The sequence below is a fragment of the Schistocerca piceifrons genome, unplaced genomic scaffold (assembly GCF_021461385.2).
Source record: "Schistocerca piceifrons isolate TAMUIC-IGC-003096 unplaced genomic scaffold, iqSchPice1.1 HiC_scaffold_553, whole genome shotgun sequence".
In the NCBI taxonomy this organism is placed as follows: Eukaryota; Metazoa; Arthropoda; class Insecta; order Orthoptera; family Acrididae; genus Schistocerca; species Schistocerca piceifrons.
Genome location: NW_025728792.1, coordinates 124,810 through 141,871, shown reverse-complemented (window position 1 = coordinate 141,871; position 17,062 = coordinate 124,810). Strand labels below are relative to the sequence as shown.

Genomic DNA, 17,062 nt, shown 5'->3' with positions numbered 1-17,062 from the left:
TACATCTACGTGATTACTTTGCTATTCACAATAAAGTGCCTGGCAGAGGGTTCAATGAACCACCTTCAAGCTGTCTCTCTACCGTTCCACTCTCGAAAGGCACGCGGGAAAAACGAGCACTTAAATTTTTCTGTGCGAGCCCTGATTTCTCTTATTTTATCGTGATGATCATTTCTCCCTATGTAGGCGGGTGTCAACAGAATGTTTTCGAAATCGGAGGAGAAAACTGGTGATTGAAATTTCATGAGAAGATCCCGTTGCGACGAAAAACGCCTTTGTTTTAATGACTGCCACTCCAGTTCACGTATCATGACTGTGACACTGTCTCCCCTATTTCGCGATAATACTAAACGATCTGCCCCTCTTCGTACTTTTTCGATGTCATCCGTCAGTCCCACCTGACGAGGATCCCATACCGCACAGCAATACTCCAGAATAGGGCGGACAAGCATAGTGTAAGTAGTCTCTTTCGTAGATCTGTTGCACCTTCTAAGTGTTCTGCCAATGAATCGCAGTCTTTGGTTTGCTCTGCCCACAATATTATCTATGTGATAGTTCCAATTTAGTTTATTTGCAATTGTAAACCCTAAGTATTTAGTTGAATTTACAGCCTTCAGATTTGTGTGACTTATCGCGTAATCAAAATTTAGCTGATTTATTTTAGTACTCATGTGAATACCTTCACACTTTCCGTTATTCAGGGTCAATTGCCACTTTTCGCACCATACAGATATCTTATCTAAATCATTTTGCAACTCATTTTGTTCATCTGATGACTTTACAAGACGGTAAATGACAGCGTCATCTGCAAACAATCTAAGACGGTGACTCAGATTGTCTCCTAAGTCGTTAACACAGATCAGGAACAATAGAGGGCCTGTAACACTTTCTTGGGGAACGCCGGATATTACTACGAACTGTGACCTTTCTGACAGAAAATCACAAATCCAGTCGCACAACTGAGGCGATACTCCGTAGGCACGCAGTTTGGTTAGAAGACGCTTGTGGAGTGTGATACACACTGAAGTGCTTCTTTACAGAGAATACCTGAGTAGAATTTCTGTTCCTGTCTAGAGAGCAAACAGAAATCTTGATTCGTGTTGTCTTGTAGAGAGGTAATTTGAGCGCTGGGAGTTTGCAGACAGCATATTGCATCCACTGAGTGACCAAGGCTACAGAGAGCAGATCATCGGCGCTGCGCAACTACTAGGTGATATGCGCACTGCGGTTCGGTGGATAGGGGAACACAGGAAATGTATTGAGTTCCATTTGGTTGTTCACTGAGTGGATACTTGGGTATCATCATTTGTTGCAGGTCGTGGATGACGTTTCACATGTGGCTGAACACTTCTTGTTTCCTTAAATAACGTAACTGTCCGGCGAACGGTCCGGACACTTGGATGATGTCGTCCAGGATACCGAGCATCATACATAGCACACGCCCGTTGGGCATTTTGATCACGATAGCCATACATCAACACGATATTGACCTTTTCCGCAATTGATAAACGGTCCATTTTAACACGGCTAATGTATCACGAAGTAAATACCGTCCGCACTGGCGAAATATTGCGTGATACCACGTACTTACACGTTTGTGACTCTTACAGCGCCATCTACCACAAAGCGAAAAAAGTGGTCCAACTAAAACATTCATATTTCTTTACGTAGTACACGAAAATGTAATGAAAAATGGGGGTTCCTATTTTTAAAAAACGCAGTTGATATCCGTTTGACCTATGACAGCGCCATCTAGCGGGCTAACCATAGCGCCATCTGGTTTCCCCCTTCAAGCTAGACGAGTTTCGTTCTTTGTAGATTTTCGTTTGATGCTTATTTCGTGAGGTACTTGGTCCGGTCACTATCAATGGACCACCCTATATTTTACTAACTGTCAATTTGTAATGTAAGAAATAAGCTGTACTGTTTTTATATATCAGAATATGAATACCATGAAAATGTGAATTTTACAATAAAGGTATAGGAAGTTTATATTGCATTAATTCAAAATGCCTAAATTTTTTTTAAATGAGACACCATATGAAGTGTGCTATGGCCGTCTTGCACTATGGCAATATTTTTTGGATTAAAAGAAGAGGTCTCTCGGAAGTTACTTAGGAAGGAGATGTTGCATCTCTGTTTGCTCATTCCGAATTGGATGAGGGAACATGTTCCTATGTATGTAGATCTCAGTGTCCTCTATAAGATTCACTGTGCCATCCTTATGGGTAAGACGTAAAATTTGTATTTCATGCACTGTTCAAATGGCTCTGAGCACTATGGGACTTAACATCTGAGGTCATCAGTCCCCTAGAACTTAGCACTACTTAAACCTAACTAACCTAAGGACATCACACACATCCATGCCCGAGGCAGGATTCGAACCTGCGGCCGTAGCAGTCGCGCGGTTCCGGACTGAAGTGCCTAGAACCGCTCGGCCACCGCGGCCGGCTCATGCACTGTATGATTGTTTTATGTGAGATGGTTGGCAATGGCTGAATTGCTTTAGTTAGTCGTTCGTAGGGTGTCAAGGTGTTCTTTAACCCTTGTTTCAGAAACGGAGCCGTTTGTCCACTGTAAAACTTAGGTCAGTTATTATAGTTCAATTTATAAAGTCGAGATCTTTTTTTGAGGATGCTAACGTGTGGAAAAGCTGATTTTGACGTTCTTCTTTTTGACTAGGTTGAAAATTTTATGTGAAAATGGAGCTCTGTACGGAATGACAGTATACTTCGTTGATTTTGTGTCTTTCACAGCTGCTTTAGATGTCGTTTGGTGGAGAGACCTGCTGCTAACAGTTTTTGCCGTTATTTTCTGAGAGAGCTTATCTCTTATTGAATCTTCATTCTTTTTGCTGTTCGGTGCTGTTGAGGGGCACTTTATGTGTATGTTGAAGCTTTGACCTTGAACTGAGATGGCTAAAACGGCGATGCGGCTGTCCATGGCAGAGCATCTTCAGCTGCAAGACACGCTTGGGAGGTGGCAGCAGTGTGGAGACGAACGTCGTCTCGTTGACAAAGGGCATTGGCGCGAGCGTTCACTAACGGAAGAGCACCGGCTGCAGGACCTCCTCCACGTGCCGTACGGCTGACACCGAGCCCGTTAGGAACACTAACGGTAACGGGCACCACAGGTCATCGCTCCACACCATCGCACGAGGCTGGCGGGATTGTTGTGTATTGAGACCACAAGCCGCTTTTGGTGACACTACTGTGCCTCTAGACAGAAACCGTTGCTCATCGCTTTCAATGGAAAAGAGAGGCGCGTCACTGAGGATGAACTGTTGCTGGTACGCAGGGCCCCTTCCAGGCATGACGCTGCATGGGTGTGAGTGGCAGTAGGATGGTTGATATTTTTAAAAATATCGGAGATTCGTCGGCCGCTATGGCCGAGCGGTACTAGGCGCTTCAGTCCGGAACCGAGCGACTGCTACGATCGCAGGTACGAATTCTGCTTCGGGCATGGATGTGTGTGATGTCCTTAGGTTAGTTAAGTTTAAGTAGTTCTAAGTTCTAGGCGACTGATGACCACAGATGTCAAGTCCCGTGGTGCTCAGAGCCATTTGAACCATATCAGAGATTCGAAATATCGATATTTAAAAACTGTCACTATCGGCGCTCGACTTATCGGAAAAACATCGAATTATGGATATATAGACGAATAAACATCGATGTAGAGGGACGTAAAAATATCGGCTGCACATCGGAAATATACTGCCGGTTTTTGAGCTGTATATTTAAGTATTGATTTATTATTAGATATTCTGTACATTAACAAGATAGTAGCCTGCTTCCCCCCCCCCCCCCCCCCCCCCCCACCCCCTTAGAGCAAGAATTGAACGGAAAACGATTGTGGCGTGCGGTAGGATTGCAGTATTTTACAAATCGTGGGCAAGACTACAACAAAACCAGTAACTTACAATTAGCGTAACATGAGGTTTCATTTAACTGCTGCCTCTCCCGGCTAAAGATAGTTTGTAAGTAGGCTGTTTAGATTCTTATATTGGTAACACCACCGTCACGTAGCGCTCTGTATGAAAATCACTGGCTGTGCTGCGTGCAGTCTGTGGCTGGGTGGCATTGTTGGAATTTGCTATTGTAGTGTTGGGCTGTTGGCTGTTAACAGCGCGTAGCGTTGCGCAGTTGGAGGTGAGCCGCCAGCAGTGGTGGATGTGGGGAGAGAGATGGCGGAGTTTTGAGAGCGGATGATCTGGACAGAGACAGTAAATTTGTAAGACTGGATGTCATGAACTGATATATATATATATATATTATGACTTTTGAACACTATTAAGGTAAATACATTGCTTGTTCTCTATCAAAATATTTCATTTGCTAGCTATGCCTATCAGTAATTAGTGCCTTCAGTAGTTTGAATCTTTTATTTAGCTGGCAGTATTGGCGCTCGCTGTATTGCAGTAGTTCGAGTAACAAAGATTTTTGTGAGGTAAGAATTCATGAATGGTATAGGTTGTTGTTAGTCAGGGCCATTCTTTTGTAGGGATTACTGAAAGTCAGACTGCGTTGCGCTAAAAATATTGTGTGTCAGTTTAGTGAAAGTCTGAGAACGTTCAGTTCTGCTCAGCTGTTTGAAAATCAAATAACATAAGATGTTTATCAGCACAGTCATTCATAAATTTTTCTAAGGGGACGTTACAAGTTATTCTGTTAAAGAAATCTCGACCTGGGAAAGTGTACCAATGTTGTCTGTCAAGCAGTGTGAATGGCCCTAAATTTTTGCACAAGAGTGATCTCATACAATTTACGGAACTATTATTGAAGGTGAGAACACTTTTCCTTAAACAAAATGAACTATTCTTACACTCAATACCACACGCGTACAACACTAATGTATTCTTTCCTGTCAAAAATATTTCATAAAAGTTCTTACGTAATAATCAGGGTTCATACATTCGCAGAGAACAATTGTATCACGAAGATGAAGTTTGCACCATATTTAAAGATTTTTCGCAATCCAAGTAGAATTTATTATTTCTGAGTGGGTTCTGGGCCACCAATACACAATTATTATCGTAAAATTGTTCATCAAGATTCATGTCTTCTTAGTAGTTTAATTTAAAACTGCCGCTGTAATATTTCACTAAGATGGCAGCCAACATAACACAATCACTCATCGAATCTGGTTCAGGCATTGTTTTACTGTCAACAAATAATATATATTAAATCTTTACTGTACCTTTACTATATACATTAACATTTAAAAATATTTCTCTATGTTAATCACTTACTATTCAGCATTTACCAGTAATCCCTGCTGTAACTCAATAGCGCTAATGGCTGCGCTCCTTTGTAGCTGATCAGAAAACTTAACATTTATATACGATGAGAATCCAGTGAAATAAAACTCCAACAAGAAGATTAATTTCAATGACAGATAAGCTCTATTATTCAATATTAAATTAGCAACAAAATACAGTTTTTACCGACCTCAGTGGTACAATATATCAGTCACGTCCAATCATTACAACAAAAATGGTTCAAATGGCTCTGAGCACTATGGGACGTAAAATGTGAGGTGATCAGTCCCCTAGAACTTAGAACTACTTAAACCTAAATAACCTAAGAACATCACACACATCCACGCCCGAGGCAGGATTCGAACCTGCGACCGTAGCAGTCGCACGGTTCCAAACTGAAGCGCCTAGAACCCCTCATCATTACAACAGTTCGAACAAGAAGAGGGATTATTCTAGAAGAATCATAGATAACAAAAGATGGAGATTTCCATTACCTTTTTCCATGAGTATTGTCTGATATGTAATTATTCACAGAAAATTAAATTATGTCTCTGACAACAATTACTTATTATTTTACTATCGATGAAGTTCTTTTTGTTATTACTATCATCTGAATGTTGTCCGCCGTGGTAGCTGAGTACTCAGCGCGACGAAATGGCAATCCTAAGGCCCCGGGTTCGATTCCCGGCTGGGTCGGAGATTTTCTCCGCTCAGGGACTGGCTGTTGTGTTGTCCTAATCATCATTTCATCCCCATTGACCCGGCGAACGGTCTACCCGACGGGAGGCCCTAGTCACACGGCATTTGCATTTACATCTGAATCTTCATTCACATTCCCCACACAGTGATTTCGTGATTATTGTTTTGAATAAAATATAGTCGTGGATATTACGCGATGCACGTTCACGCTTGGCGATAACCACCTTGCTAGTAATGGTAACAGTGGCACAATAAAATGTGTCCTATGGGTCCGCCGTCCGGTATCGTCACATACTGGATTTGTCCGGAACACTTCATGTCGACTTATCTGTTTTTCCATTTCTGCAAACGCGAGCGACCTAGCAACTGCAGGGTCAAAACTGCGTGGTGGAGTTAAACGTTGCAGTTTCTGTTGGTAACGTCGAGCGCCGATTACGTCAGCATTTCCTCTCACACGTTTCCGCCCACCGCTAAGACCAGGCTTGTCAGTTAGACCTTTGTTCATCAGTTTTTGCAGCTGTTTTTGAAGAATGCCGATGTGCAGAAATAGCACGCTAGTTGCATTAAAAATTGTTTTTTTTTTCGTGTTAACGCAACTGGTGTGCTATTTCTTTACATCGGAAAATATCTTGTTATTCCATTCACACCGCCACCCCCCCTCTGCAATCGGACTTCTTTGTGCCACCTGTATTTCCTTCACACAGGCAAAGAGAAAAACTGGACGAGATGAAAGCTCAGAAAGTAGCAAGACTTCTTCACAAAGTGAAAGTAAAATTATGATCTACTACAATTTCAAAAAAGCCAGTTCAAATACGAGGTTTGGTACTTAAATAGTGGCAACTATTTATTCACAACCGATACAAAAGACTTACTTGTTTACACCTGTTACTCTACTTCACGGTAGCACCCGTGGTCTAGGGGACAGCCGACACGGTAGCTCAGCGTGCTCGGTCAGAGGGTTAGCTGCCCTCTGTAACAAAAAAACTGAGTTAATAGATCAACAACGAACTTAAAAGGGTATCTTACGACGTCCGCCCCGATCTGATTCAACGAACAAATACGAACAAAATGATATATATATATATATATATATATATATATATATATATATATTTGCATGCTTTAGATAATTAGGGAAGCAACCTGATGAGAATGACTCATTTATAATGTCTGCTAAGGGTTCTTTTATACTCCTAATGCAGTCTTTTAGTATACACATTGGAACTTCATCTAGACCTGTGGATCATTTATTCTTGAATTTATGTACAATGCTAATGATTTCATCTCCATTGGTAGGTAGTAGTAGCACTGTGTGAGATACATAGTTCTTTGCCATTGTGTGTTGTGTTTTTAGGAAGCTTTTCTTGCAGTTTTATTGCTATATTACTACAGTAGCTGTTTATAAAGTTTGCCAGGCCCTTAGGATTATCTATCAAATTACCTTTTTTTCTAATTTTTTATGTCCACCTGGGTGAGTACCCGTGGTCTAGGGGTAGTGTCTTTGATTCATGATCAAAACGTCTTCGGTCCCGGGTTCGATCCCCGCCACTGCCCAAATTTTGAATCAGCATTGGCGGCCGAAGACTTCCGGCATAAGAAGTCAGCCTCATTCTGCCAACGGCCTTGTCAAAGAGGGCGGAGGAGCAGATAGAGGTTCAGGGCAATCTCTTGTCCTAGCGGTGGAAAATTGCCCCTAAAGGCGGAAGAATCAGCAATGATCAACGACATGAGGATGCAGAAGGCAATGGAAACCACTGCATTAAAGACACGTAACGTGTATCCACTGGACATGTGGCCTTTAATTGAAGAAGTGTCTTGATGATCTCTCCATTGGCAAAAGATTCCGGAATAGTCCCCCATTCCGATCTCCGGGAGGGGACTGCCAAGGGGGAGGTTACCACGAGAAAAAGATTGAATAATCAACGAAAGGATAACGTTCTACGAGTCGGGGCGTGGAATGTCAGAAGCTTGAAAGTGGTAGGGAAACTAGAAAATCTGAAAAGGGAAATGCAAAGGCTCAATCTAGATATAGTAGGGGTCAGAGAAGTGAAGTGGAAGGAAGACAAGGATTTCTGGTCAGATGAGTATCGGGTAATATCAACAGCAGCAGAAAATGGTATAACAGATGTAGGATTCGTTATGAATAGGAAGGTAGGGCAGAGGGTGTGTTACTGTGAACAGTTCAGTGACCGGGTTGTTCTAATCAGAATCGACAGCAGACCAACACCGACTGCCGACGTCGCAAGCTGAAGATGAACAGATAGAGAAAGTGTATGAGGATACTGAAAGGGTAATGCAGTATGTAAAGGAGGACGAAAATCTAATAGTCATGGGCGACTGGAATGCAGTTGTAGGGGAAGGAGTTAAAGAAAAGGTTACAGGAGAATATGGGCTTGGGACAAGGAATGAAAGAGGAGAAAGACTAATTGAGTTCTGTAACAAGTTTCAGCTAGTAACAGCGAATACCCTGTTCAAGAATCACAAGAGGAGGAGGTATACTTGGAAAAGGCCGGGAGATACGGGAAGATTTCAATTAGATTACATCATGGTCAGACAGAGATTCCGAAATCAGATACTGGATTGTAAGGCGTACCCAGGAGCAGATATAGACTCAGATCACAATATAGTAGTAATGAAGAGTAGGCTGAAGTTGAAGACATTAGTCAGCAAGAATCAATACGCAAAGAAGTGGGATACGGAAGTACTAAGGAATGACGAGATACGTTTGAAGTTCTCTAACGCTATAGATACAGCAATAAGGAATAGCGCAGTAGGCAGTACAGTTGAAGAGGAATGGACATCTCTAAAAAGGGCCATCACAGAAGTTGGGAAGGAAAACATAGGTACAAAGAAGGTAGCTGCGAAGAAACCATGGGTAACAGAAGACATACTTCAGTTGATTGATGAAAGGAGGAAGTACAAACATGTTCCGGAAAAATCAGGAATACAGAAATACAAGTCGCTGAGGAATGAAGTAAATAGGAAGTGCAGGGAAGCTAAGACGAAATGGCTGCAGGAAAAATGTGAAGACATCGAAAAAGATATAATTGTCGGAAGGACAGACTCAGCATACAGGAAAGTCAAAACAACCTTTGGTGACATTAAAAGCAACGGTGGTAACATTAAGAGTGCAACGGGAATTCCACTGTTATATGGAGAGGAGAGAGCAGATAGGTGGAAAGAATACATTGAAAGCCTCTATGAGGGTGAAGATTTGTCTGATGTGATACAAGAAGAGGGGATCCAGTATTAGAATCGGAATTTAAAAGAGCTTTGGAGGACTTACGGTCAAATAAGGCAGAAGGGATAGATAACATTCCATCAGAATTTCTAAAATCGTTGGGGGAAGGGGCAACAAAACGACTATTCACGTTGGTGTGTAGAATATATGAGTCTGGCGATATACCCTCTGACTTTCTGAAAAGCATCATCCACACAATTCCGAAGACGGCAAGAGTTGACAAGTGCGAGAATTATCGCACAATCAGCTTAACAGCTCATGCATCGAAGCTGCTTACAAGAATAATATACGGAAGAATGGAAAAGAAAATTGAGAATGCGCTAGGTGACGATCAGTTTGGCTTTAGGAAAAGTAAAGGGACGAGAGAGGCAATTCTGATGTTACGGCTAATAATGGAAGCAAGGCTAAAGAAAAATCAAGACACTTTCATAGGATTTGTCGACCTGGAAAAAGCGTTCGACAATATAAAATGGTGCAAGCTGTTCGAGATTCTGAAAAAAGTAGGGGTAAGCTATAGGGAGAGACGGGTCATATACAATATGTACAACAACCAAGAGGGAATAATAAGAGTGGACGATCAAGAACGAAGTGCTCGTATTACGAAGGGTGTAAGACAAGGCTGTAGCCTTTCGCCCCTACTGTTCAATTCGGACATCGAGGAAGCAATGATGGAAATAAAAGAAAGGTTCAGGAGTGGAATTAAAATAGAAGGTGAAAGGATATCAATGATACGATTCGCTGATGACATTGCTATCCTGGGTGAAAGTGAAGAAGAATTAAATGATCTGCTGAACGGAATGAACAGTCTAATGAGTACACAGTACGGTTTGAGAGTAAATCGGAGAAAGACGAAGGTAATGAGAAGTAGTAGAAATGAGAACAGCGAGAAACTTAACATCAGTATTGATGGTCATGAAGTCAATGAAGTTAAGGAATTCTGCTATCTAGGTAGTAAAATAACCAATGACGGACGGAGCAAGGAGGACATCAAACGCAGACTCGCTATGGCAAAAAAGGCATTCCTGGTCAAGAGAAGTCTACTAATATCAAATACCGGCCTTAATTTGAGGAAGAAATTTCTGAGGATGTACGTCTGGAGTACAGCATTGTATGGTAGTGAAACATGGACTGTGGGAAAACCGGAACAGAAGAGAATCGAAGCATTTGAGATGTGGTGCTATAGACGAATGTTGAAAATTAGGTGGACTGATAAGGTAAGGAATGAGGAGGTTCTATGCAGAATCGGAGAGGAAAGGAATATGTGGAAAACACTGATAAGGAGAAGGGACAGGATGATAGGACATCTGCTAAGACATGAGGGAATGACTTCCATGGTACTAGAGGGAGCTGTAGAGGGCAAAAACTGTAGAGGAAGACAGAGATTGGAATACGTCAAGCAAATAATTGAGGACGTAGGGTGCAAGTGCTACTCTGAGATGAAGAGGTTAGCACAGGAAGGGAATTCGTGGCGGGCCGCATGAAACCAGTCAGTAGACTGATGACCAAAAAAAAAAAAAAAACTGCCCTTCAGAGTGGTCACCAGCGTTGTGTAGAACCCGTTGCCAGCTATGTTGAAGGCGTAGTATACCTTTAGCAGAGCCTGTTCTGTTGTTTGTGAGAATGGAGCTGTCTAAAGTTATGCTGATTATCGTGTATGACGGAGATGGTGTTATCCTAACGCATTACGTTCCTCCATGGCAGACCGTCATGTACAGTATTAGTGTTCGTTTTTGGAGCAACACCTACGACCAGCTTTCCGAAAGAAGCGGCGACACTTTCTGCGCGACCCACTCGTCATTTTGCACGGCAATGCGCGGGAGCATACAGCGCAAGCTGTGGCTGATCTGTTCGGTTGATGGGACTGGACTTAAGTCCTTGTGAGTTTGATTTGATTACGAAGATGAAGGAACGACTTCGCGGCATTGGCTTCAGAACTGTTCCAGAGATTCGACAGGCAGTAGATTGCTCATTTCGCACCATCAACAGTACAGGCTCTGCTAAAGGTATACTACGCCTTCCACATCGTTGGCAACGGGTTCTACACAACGCTGGTGACTACTATGAAGGACAGTAACAGGTGAAAACATGTAACTCTTTTGTATCGGTTGTGAATAAATAGTTGCCACTATTTAAGTTCCAACCCTCGTATTTACCGAAAACTGCGAAAAAATATAAGAAACATTGCCATTTCAAAAAATGGTTCAAATGGCTCTGAGCACTATGGGACTTAACATCTGTGGTCATCAGTCCCCTAGAACTTAGAACTACTTAAACCTAACTAACCTAAGGACATCACACACATCCATGCCCGAGGCAGGATTCGAACCTGCGACCGTAGCGGTCACGCGGTTCCAGACTGAAGCGCCTAGAACCGCACGGTCACACCGGCCGGCTCATTGCCATTTCGATGCCGATATATCGCTGTATATGTTTGCCGTTTCATAGATCGATACTTTCAGTAAGACATCGATATAACAACATATCGATAGCTCATCAACAGGTCTAAGTGGTAGGAGCCATAACGATCGGTGTGCGGCGAGTTCTGCGTCGTGCAACCGCCTACCTCTTACCGCACCTCTTACGGACGGCCCGTGGAATATCACATACCATTTCCGTTAGATCTGTTAAGCGCGTGGCGAATAGTCCTCTCTCCTTGTGGTGCGTGTTGAACGTACATATCGTCCATGTTGTGCACGCGTGGCTTCCCGTGTCCTTCGCCAGCAACAGTGTGCAATGGTAGTGCCGAGCGATGTGACGCGCGTTATGACGATAGGACCACCAAACCTCCAGCAGTCCGACGATGCGGCCCCTCTCGTACTCGTCTGACTGGTTAACCCGCTGTCGAGCATATTGTTTGGGTACAGTGCACGTTCAGGTGATGGTCTAGAGACGCAACCTGCACTGTCCGGCATGGCCTGTGGGGCCCTCTTTCAATCAGTAGATGGGCACGACGACACAGCCCCTCCCACGTTCCGTGAGTGTGTGGCCGACAGTGCAAAAGTATGTTGAATGTGAGCCGTGTCGCGAATCGATCCATATCGCCACTCTTTCGTGGGCGCTTATCTTTGCCAACAGTGCGTCCAAGGGCGGCTTCTAACAAGTCTCTGGCGAGATCGCTCTCAGGCAGACGGCAGAGGAGACAGGTCGTGCCGCGCGGAGTGGCCGCGCGGTTTAAGGCACCATGTCACGGATTGCGCCGGAGGTTCGAGTCCTCCCTCGGGCATGGGTGTGTGTGTGTTGTTCGTAGTATAAGTTGGTTTAAGAAGTTTAGGGACCGATGGCCTCAGGTGTTTGGTCACTTACGAATTCATACACATTTGAGACATCTGGAGGCTGGAAATCTCGGGGGGGGGGGGGGGGGGTAGGGAAGGGGAGGGGGTTGCGGAGCACCTGGCGGTCCGGGATTGGTGGCTGTGCTCTACACGGAAGGCACGTGGGCGGCTTTCGACAGTAGTATCGCAGGAAGAGGGGCTATTTCCGTTGCGGTCTAACGACTAGTGCAGCAAACCGCCGTCTGTTATACTGTACACGCCGTCACGGCACCTCAAGCTGCATGTTTACGTCTCCTTTGATACCCGGTGAGAAGCTTGAAGACGTTGTTTATGTTTAGCAGTGCAGCAGCGCTTTTGTAACTACAATTGCGACACGTTATACCAGCCGAGTGTCTTGCAAGTTGCGCCGATTTGTGTAATGCTCGTTAACTGGGCGGACCTCCGAGGGAAGACGATACCTGCTAATTATTATCTTGTTATTTAAATATTTGATTTTTTTTACCAAGTTCAGCCTCTCGTGGCAAAATATCCGTCTAATTACATGCTTGCTGTTTATTGCGTTGGTGTTTTGGTGACACAAGTGGATAAGGGGACACAATCTGAAATTCAGCAAATTTTTCCCTCTTGAACAGCATTTTAACGCTCCATCTGAGTCCTTCCGGCCCAGCCGGGGCTCTGTTAAATGGAATTGCCTTTTTAAGACTGGTATTGCGGGTCCTGCAACTAAAAGGAATCATACTTCTTTTAAATGAAGAACAATTATACTGACTTAGTGTAGCTCTCTGTTATAGCACACGGTACCGGAAATTCTCTTTTACTTGTATTTCTTAGATTGTGAAACACATTGGTACTGAAGGAAAGAATGCAGAAAATCTCTAAATCTATCCCCAGAGTGTAAGGTTCAGACATTTGTTGCCACGCTCTATTGCGCGTGGTAATTTTATTGTGTTTGTAATAATAATCTTGTGTATGTTTTAGAACCAATTGATTTGGGCTACTGGGCCGCTTTCTTGCGGAATGCCACGGGTTCTGCCGCCCTGTGCGAACCTCTTGCAATACCAAAAGGTTGCTGCCGGTATTTTTTTAAAATTTCACCTTCAAATGTCTCATTACAATTGTTCACGCATAAGTTTCCCTTCAAATTTCTTATTACATTTGTTGTATACGTCTTCTTTTCTTAAAGCATTCTTTAAACTGATTTCAATGCCATTGGATGTTCCCAGTTGAAGTTCAGTTGGGTGTTTCTGTGAGTTTTTGTACATTATTTCGCCCGCATCTCGTGGTCGTGCGGTAGCGTTCTCGCTTCCCACGCCCGGGTTCCCGGGTTCGTGATGGCTCGTGATGGCTGGGTGTTGTGTGATGTCCTTAGATTAGTTAGGTATAAGTAGTTCTAGGGGACTGATGACCATAGATGTTAAGTCCCATAGTGCTCAGAGCCATTTTTTTGTACATTATTTCACGCACTGCTAAAAGGTTATAAGAGCGGCTCGATGTTATTTAAAGCCTATACCGTTAAAATTACGTAATTTTACTCTCAAATGCTCATTGATGTAAAAATTTCAGCACACCTAAATATTTCCTTGAGTGCTTTTAATTTGAAAATTGATAACTACATCCTTTGGTTTTGGGAGCCACCCTTGTAAGTTTGCTGATTTGTCTGGGATTTTGTAATATTAATACGCTGTAATTAATACGCTGCCTTTATGAATGATATTTAATTCCAATTTTTTCTCTGCCTCGTGATGGCTGGGTGTTGTGTGATGTCCTTAGGTTAGTTAGGTTTAAGTAGTTCTAAGTTCTAGGGGACTGATGACCACAGTAGTTAAGTCCCATAGTGCTCAGAGCCAGCTATCCACGCAACTGCAAGTATTTGTAAGAAAAGAAAATAGTGCTGAAGGCTAGAACCAGTTTCGAAAATATAGCTCATAACATAGTTACCGGGGAAATAAAGCAAGACCATATGTATAATCTAGAATAAACTAGGCACACCATTTTCTTACATACATAGAATTAATCACGTAAGTTGCAAAACTAGGCCCTGCCTCCTCCGGCCACCAGAGGACACTGACTGTCCATGTAAATAATAGCTATCAGATGGTCGCTGTGTCGCAATGTACACGTGACCACGTGTGCTGGCTCACTCCCTTTTATTAAAAGTATGATACTGAAAAGTCTTTCTCATTTATAGTTAACTGTACAGGCAATGTCAAAATATGATGATACTTTAAGTCCAAGAGACTATTAAACATGTTGTGTAAACTACCTTTCTTGTATCTAAAAATTAGACTCAAAAGCTGCGACTGTTCTTTTCTATGAAGGATTACAAGACTTGTGATACTATGTCCCTCTTCCCGTAGGAGCAAGTTTAATGCAGACCTGGACATTGTTAAATTAAGATGTTCCTGGAATCTTTCACTGAAGGTTGGTTGGTTGGTTGGTTTTGGGGAAGGAGACCAGACAGCGTGGTCATCGGTCTCATTGGATTAGGGAAGGATGGGGAAGGAAGTCGGCCGTGCCCTTTCAGAGGAACCATCCCGGCATTTGCCTGGAGTGATTTAGGGAAATCACGGAAAACCTAAATCAGGATGGCCGGACGCGAGATTGAACCGTCGTCCTCCCGAATGCGAGTCCAGTGTCTAACCACTGCGCCACCTCGCTCGGTTTTCACTGAAGGACTCACCAGTTTACCATGCGCATTATTTTGGCCGATCGTCGTACTTGATAAATACGAAATCGGTTTTAGCCTTCAGCACTGTTTTCTTTTCTTACAGATACTTAGAATTGCATGAATGGTCAGTATATCGAATCGATCTACCCGGCAACATTATTAGAGGACATTACATGGAGGACCTTCTCAATTATCCATCGTTTGTATAGCTTTTTAATTATTGGCAATATTGTCAGAATGGCAGTACCTTGACTAAGAACATTAGGTTCACCTATCACGGATTAATGCAATAATTCTTGCGAGTATATGTCTCCAGATACTCATATATAATAGCACTAAGCTGTAATACAGTTTATAATTATGTTTCAGTTCTTAAATATGTAAGTTACGCATGAATATGTGGCTGTCAGCCGTGAAACCGGTAGAGTTAAACTGTCTCGGGTGATCAGTCGAGAGGTGGTGTCGTCTTGTCGCAACGTTTCAATGCGTTTCGTAGAAATCATCTTCCAGTGAAAACTTCGCTTGAAGATGATGGGTACGAAACTCATCGAAACATCTCGACAAGATGACGCCACCATTCAGCTGATCACCAGAGAAGATTTGAACATTGGAATACGCCGAGAAAGCCTCCAATCGCGTATACAGGTAGTATTGTCAATTGAAGACAAGTTTTCCCAGCTGTCAGTGGTGTTTTAATTCATCATGAGCTTAAGCAGTTGCGGGGGCTTCGCATATAAAATACTCGCAGTTAGCGCAAAAGAAATCGTTGGCATTACGGAGGGTGTGATGATGATATTTGGTTTGTGGGGCGCTCAACTGCGCGGTAATCAGCGCCCGTACGAAGTCCCAATTTTTACACAGTCCACATTTTTCACAGTCCAATCTAGCCACTGTCACGAATGATGATGAAGATGATGAAATGATGAGGACAATACAAACACCCAGTCCCCGGGCAGAGAAAATTCCCAACCCGGCGGGGAATCGAACCCGGGACCCCGTGATCCAGACGCGGCAACGCTAGTCATGCTGAGAATGTGCAGCCGACGCACCCAGTTTGCAACAAATCGTCAGGTACTTCCGGGTGCAGCTCTTTTTATCAGGATCAGTGAATTACAACAGTAAGCAAAAACGTTACCAGACTTTAATCAGTGTGAAAACAAACGGCGATGTTTAGATGAAACAAAGAGGAAAATTAAATTAGAATTAAATGGCTAACAAACGTGATGAGCAATTTGTAATTGTTATTGCTGGATTAAATCACAGCGTCTTGGAGACAGTGCCATCACACATCGCTAGACCGCGGGCGGATCCACATATCGAGCAGAATTTGTCGAGTTGTGACGTAACTGTTAGAACAGTTGGAGGCGTGGTTAAAGAGAGAAGCAGCGGTTAGATAAGCGCGTTGTATGGCGCACGTCTGTCGCCTCCGTGGCGCAATCGGCTAGCGCGTTCGGCTGTTAACCGAAAGGTTGGTGGTTCGAGCCCACCCGGGGGCGGAAATTTTATTTCTGAGCGAAAGGAAATGATGACGCCAACGCATTGCACACGTACAGGCAAAATGAAAGGAAATAATCGTGAGCCACGTGTTCGAGTCATCGTGCAAAGTTGTGTATACTCACTTGTCATGCCCAATTGTTTTGTCTTATCAACAGCTCTTTTACTTCGCCAATGTCCATTTCGATTGCAGTACACCATAAACGCTTATCACGTATTTGCTGATTCCTTTTGCGTGTCAGCTAAATATGCGTTTATGGTTTGTTAACATCGTAATTGACAATGTGGTTCTCAATGTGCTTGGAACTAAATTGCTTCGGTGACGGTCGAAACCGATAATTACTTGCTGAAATAATGTGATTCCGCCAGACAATGAACCTTTCCTATAAGCGAGCTCATATAGAGAGGAAGAAGCACTGAATTAGTTTTTG

General features: G+C 43.2%; 1 non-coding gene across 1 annotated transcript; it reads left to right on the top strand.

The window, feature by feature from the left end:
- The first annotated feature begins 16,559 nt into the window (after positions 1-16,559).
- Trnan-guu lies at positions 16,560-16,633 on the top strand. Its single transcript has one exon. It is a non-coding gene; the product is annotated as a tRNA-Asn (tRNA).
- Positions 16,634-17,062: the final 429 nt, after the last annotated feature.